The sequence below is a fragment of the Ascaphus truei genome, chromosome 17 (assembly GCF_040206685.1).
Source record: "Ascaphus truei isolate aAscTru1 chromosome 17, aAscTru1.hap1, whole genome shotgun sequence".
Taxonomy (NCBI): domain Eukaryota; kingdom Metazoa; phylum Chordata; class Amphibia; order Anura; family Ascaphidae; genus Ascaphus; species Ascaphus truei.
In genome coordinates, this window is record NC_134499.1 from 13,013,776 (window position 1) to 13,019,775 (window position 6,000).

Here is a 6,000-nt window from a genome sequence, read left to right on the forward strand (position 1 = left end):
AGTCGTTACTTTGTCTAACCCCTTCGCTACCAGTGAAAGTGGTATCTCAGCATGGGACACGCTCTCTACTTGCAACAAGGTACTTAAAAATTCATTCATGAAGTCCCTGTGGAACCTTCGGTGAAAGCTTTTTAATTAATTGTCCCAGTGCCACGCCAAGGAGAGCACAGTGATTTAAGCATACAGTAGTTGAGTGCTTAATTACCGGGCTCTAACCCAGCACTGTCTGCATGCAGCAGGCTGACTGCTAGTTAGCGGGTGGGAATATGGATGCGTCTCCGGGAGAAGACAAGGCACATTTGTCCCAGATGCCAGTGTCTGAATATTTTATTTTCCGGTAGCACAGCGTGCCTGGGCTCAACATTTACTAAGCGGCGCTATGTAAAACACCTTACAGCCCTTTCACTTGAATAAGGCGTTCAGTGTCTTTCTGCGCTGCAAGGTGTCTTAGGTCATAGCAACCCTTAGTCAATATGGGCCCAAATGCATTGCAATGTCCTTCTTTTTATGTTCGTTATTAAAGATGGGGATCTGCGACGTGGGGGGGGGGTTGATTTTTTCTGGCTGCTGCCTTTAGTGTTGTATAGCTGTGCTGAACAAGAGTGTGCGCAGGTAAAGTCCCCCTCTCTCCTCACTGCTCATCTTTATTAGCCCGCTAACAGGAGTACTTGCCATTTTTAAGGTGTAGTCTGTCTTTAAGGTGTGCTAAGGATTAGCACTGTTTAGTTATCTGGGTCACAATGTTTAATATAGGAGGGTATTTCATTGGGGCCTCTAAATGCGGGAGTGCGTGTAAATCAAGTGTTTTCTTAACCCTTATTCCAACCTGTCCTGGTCAGAGAACCAATAAAGATAAGGGGAGTGGGTGTTCTGCCTGTGCAAACTCTTATTAAACACACAGGGAGCAGCCGGAGGAAACTAAACTGCTCCCAAGTTTCAGCTCATAGAGTTTACAAACTCACTTTACAATATGATTTGGTTTTTTTTAAACTAGATGTCAGATTTTTGTAACAAAGGCGTCAATCAGCCAGATGGCCCCCTTAACCCTGTCACTACCATTACTGTATTACACTTTGCCCCTAGGAGGGTCTGTCCCTTTAACCCTGTCACTGCCATTAGTACACTTTGCCCCTAGGAGGGACATGTTTAGGGGCTGGCAACCAGCTTAGTTGGCGGCCCGTTATATAGGCTGAAGTAGAAAGTTAGTTTCTCTAAAGGGGATAGGTGTTTGTTTTATGATTTATGTTTTACCTTAAAGGGGCAGTAGCCCTAATGCTTTAGTTCTTTTTGTGAAGAATAAAACCACTCATTATTATGGTTTACCTAGAAATGCATGTGTGGACTCGTATCTGACCTCGCCTACAGGCCGTTGCCCTCTTGGCATGAGTGTTCCACCCTTGTGCTGAGAGCCTGAACCTCTTGTAGCGCCCCCTTATATTTCTGTTTCAGGTTGCAAATCAGTTTGTCAGCCTTGCTTTGCTTTTCTTCCATGGCGGTCATCGCAGTGTTTGCCCTTTCCAGACTATTCGTCACCTCCTCCAACTCACTCCGTAAGAGACACTCAGTTTTCTGCAAAACGGCATACTCAAGTAGAGCTGGGGGTATACTCCTCTGTAACACTGCGTTAGCTTCTCGGTCATTACCCAGTCCTTTTGCGGTCGTTCCTATGACGACTCCACCAGTCACTCTGGTCTGCAGCACATCTCAACGCCTTTCTGACTTTGTGACCTTTGTGACTTTCTGACCTCGCAGGCTCACCAAGTGGTTCGGTCACTTCCTCTGTGAGTTGAGTAACATTTTTATTTTTCTTCTTCTTTCTCTTTGCTTTAGTACCTCCTGAGAGATCAGACGTACTGGGCACACACTCACTGTTATCAGATTCCATATCTTGCTTGTGTTCACAACACGTTGCTTACTTTTGCAGCTGTGTGAGAAAGTATTCCTCGCGATGCTCCTGTAGCCATTGTTTGAATTTGACCTCGTTCATGACAGGCACGGCATACTAGATTCCTCTGCAGGTACAGCTCTCTTCCCAGGGCCATATACGAGTTGTCGTCATCATCTTCCGACCTGAAGGGACAGTGTTTGGTGTGATCAAGCTCTTCACACCGTAAACATATCTGGTGCAGTTCCTTTTGCGGGACCATACTGTGACACTCATTCATGAAAGGACATTGTTTTGTGTGGCCAGGCATATTACACAGAAGACACATTACGTCCTCCTGTTTTCACTTTCAGATGTATTCTTCACCATTTCCTCTGGGCGCTATTGCATACACACTTTCCACACTTTTCCTGCATATACTCCAATCACAGCGAGTAGTCCTATGCGGGGTGGCAGACTTTACTTCCAGAATCATTACTGCTGGTGGGTCACTGTCTGTATTCATTTCGCTGCTTCAGCGTAGCCATTTTAAAACCCCGTTTTTTTGTTTTCGTTTTCCACACACCTGGTGGTGCAGACTTCACTCCATGAATCAGTACCTCTTGTAGGTCACCGTCTGTTAGGCAGCCTCGTTTTGTTGCTTTACCCAGTGCTATGATCCTTGTCTTTCTGCCTGGATTTGTGGCTTATTATTCTGGTGCATGCGATTCTTCTGTCGACCTCTGGATGCGTTGCTTCCCACTTCTGACACCATATGTGCTGAATCGGCCTGTAGGCGAGGTCAGATATGAGTCCACACATGCATTTCTAGGTAAACCATAATAACCAGTGGTTTTATTCTCCACAAAAACAACTAAAGCATTTGGGCTACTGCCCCTGTAAGGCAAAACATAAATCATAAAACAATCACCTAACCCCTTTAGAAAAACTAGCTTATTACTTCAGCCCTATCTAACGGGCTGCCAGCTAAGCTAGTTGCCAGCCCAAAAATATGTCCTATTATATGAAAACAAAACAGTATTTAGGCATAGCAGTATAGTTTTAGTTCTTATCTGATATGTTGCAGGGATTCCTTCACAGGGTCCCCATGTTGGTCCTTCTGCAAGCCAGGAATTCCGGTTCCGGGGAGCAGGCTGTGTCCAGTCCGTAGTAATTTCTATCCTGGGTGGGAGTCCCAGCTGGACCCCGCAGGCCTGCTTCCTGCAATCCTAGGATTTAGAACAACCATGGTCCCTCCTGGTTAGGAGGAGATTCACTTCCCCCTCTCTATGGGAAAAAACAGTTCCGCTCTGTCTCTGGCAACTTCCTGCCTTTTATCCCTGCTCAATCAAGGGTGTATTCTACACACCTCCCAGCTTAGGTATGAAATCCGACACCAGTGTAGTCTCCCGATCATTGCAAAGGGAGTTAACCCCTTCAGTCGCTTACATGGCCATATCCTGGTTTTATTTTCTTGTAAGTGTTCATTTACAACATTGATGTGATATCACTGTGATTATGTGTAAAACAAATGTTTTATATTATGTTCACTTGTAATAGAGAAAAGTATTTAAAGAAACATGTCACTACCTTTAGTACAACTCGGTCCATGGAGGGATTGCCTTGTTACTGAATATACAGTACAGAAGTTGGATATTGTAACGTCTTCAGTTTGGGGTTGGAATAGTATTCGCTGTGTTGTTGACAGAGCAGAGCAATGCTTCGTGCAGTAACTTCCCCCAGAGAACTCATCCCATGCTTAGCTGGTAGACAAGACAAGCTGAGCATATGAGCTCCTGTCTTCACCTTGACCTTTTGTGGACCTTTTATGGACACGAGATCCCCACCTCCCGTCGGCAGAGCTGCCAAGCGCTAAAGAGCAAAGCTGTTATCCTCAGAGTCTGACCTATAGCCCGATCATAAAGACTATTAGCCCCAAAATAAGTGTGTGGCACCCAACCGATAAGGGGGATTTAGGAGTTGTGGGGATGAGGGGAAAGGGGGTTTGATGTAAATAGAGAAGCCTTGTGATTGGCTGTATATTAGCATGTAGTGGGGGAGCCTAGTTTAAGACACAAAGCCATAATCACTGGGAGAGAGGTGGAGAGTAACCATATATTCCAAAATTAAACAAAATACTTTTAACCCTCCTATGAACAATGTGAACTAATGGCAGTGGCATGTTTAACAGGATAAATATAAAGAATTGATGTCATACAGAAATCACACAGTGCAGGCAGTCCTCGTTTTACAACGAATGGCTTATCCAACGCTATGCAATGCATACCTATATTTCATTTTTACAACGCCAAAACGGCTTATCCAACGCTCTTACGACGCTTTGCAAAGTTGTTTATCTGTATATCTACTATATATTTCTCAAAGTGTCCTATGTGTCGTTGCCTGTCTGTCTGTATGTGTCTCCCTGTGTCCCTCCCTGTGTCCCTTAGCGGCAATCAGATTGGACCTTGGGCCAGGCCAATGAGATTGCTCCCTTGGCCCGCCCGCCCCCGCACACCTCTCATTGGCCTGAGGCGGAGTGACGACACACACACACACACACCGCGGCGCTCATCGGGACCCGCGCGCACCTCCTCCTCTCCCGGGTCTCCCGCTTTCCCGCGCTTTTTCCTCCCCCCCCGGCGCCGCTACAGTCAGCGGAGCGAGCGCCCGGGACACAGCGGGGGACTCTCACCTCCCATAGGCCATTCCCTCACCCGGCGCTCACCCCCCCCCCGCTCAACCCCCTCCCCGCTCACCCCGCTCACGCCGCTCCCCCACTCACCCCCCCCCCGCTCACCCACTCTCCCCCGCTCACCCCCCCCACACAGAGCACGCGGCTCTCCCCTCACCCGGCGCTCCACGCCCACCCCCCCCACACACACACACAGAGCACGCGGCTCTCCCTCACACAGGCCGCTCCTCCGGCTGTCTCCGCCTCTCCTGCGGGAGGCACAGCACCTCCTCACCGGAGCGTCTCAGCCTCTCTGCTGAGGAGCCCGAGGTGGAAGAGGAGCGCGGTCGTGTGCAAGGTGAGGAAACGCAGGGGAATGGGTTATTTAATGCGTCCAAGACTCACCCTGCCCTTTGCCCCCCCCCTGCCCTTTGCCCCCCTTGCCCTCCCTCCCAATGCCCTTTGCCCCCCTGCCCTCACTCCCAATGCCCTTTGCCCCCCTGCCCTCCCTCCCAATGCCCTTGCCCCCTGCCCTCCCTCCCCCTGACCTTTGCCCCCTGCCCTCCCTCCCCCTGACCTTTGCCCCCTGCCCTCCTGCCTTGCCCCCTGCCCTTTGCCCCCTGCCCTCCCTCCCCCTCCCTTTCCCCCTGCCCTCCCTCCCCCTTGCCCTTGCCCCCTGCCCTCCCTCCCCCTGCCCTTGCCCCCTGCCCTTTGCCCCTGCCCTCCCTCCCCCTGCCCTTATCCCCCTTTGCCCCCCTCCCTTTGCCCCTCTCCCCTTTGCCACCCCTGCCCTTCCCCCCTGCCCTTGCCCCCCTGCCCTTTGCCTCTGCCCCCCTCACTCCCTGCCCTCATGCCCCCCTCCCTCCCTGCCCTCTTGGCCCCCCCTGCCCTTTGCCCCCCTACCTCCCTGCCCTCTTGCCTCCCCTGCCCTCTTGCACCCCTCCCTCCCTGCCCCTCCCTCCCTCGCCTCATGCCCCCCTGCCCTCCTGCCCCCCTGCCCTCCCTGCCCTTAGCCCCCCTCTGTCCTTAGCCCCCCGCCCCTCCCTGCCCTTGCCCCCCCGCCCTCCCTGCCCTTTGCCCCCCCCCCCGCCCCTCCCTGCCCTTTGCCCCCCCCGCCCCTCACTGCCCTTTGCCCCCCCCGCCCCTCCCTGCCCTTTGCCCCCCCACCCCTCCTTGCCCTTTGCCCCCCCGCCCCTCCCTGCCCTTTGCCCCCCTGCCCCTCCCTGCCCTTTGCCCCCCCCACCCCTCCCTGCCCTTTGCCCCCCCACCCCTCCCTGCCCTTTGCCCCCCCTGCCCTTTGCCCCCCCCCGCCCCTCCCTGCCCTTTGCCCCCGCCCCTCCCTGCCCTTTGCCCCCCCCGCCCCTCCCTGCCCTTTGCCCCCCCTGCCCCTCCCTGCCCTTTGCCCCCCCTGCCCCTCCCTGCCCTTTGCCCCCCCCGCCCCTCCCTGCCCTTTGCCCCCCCC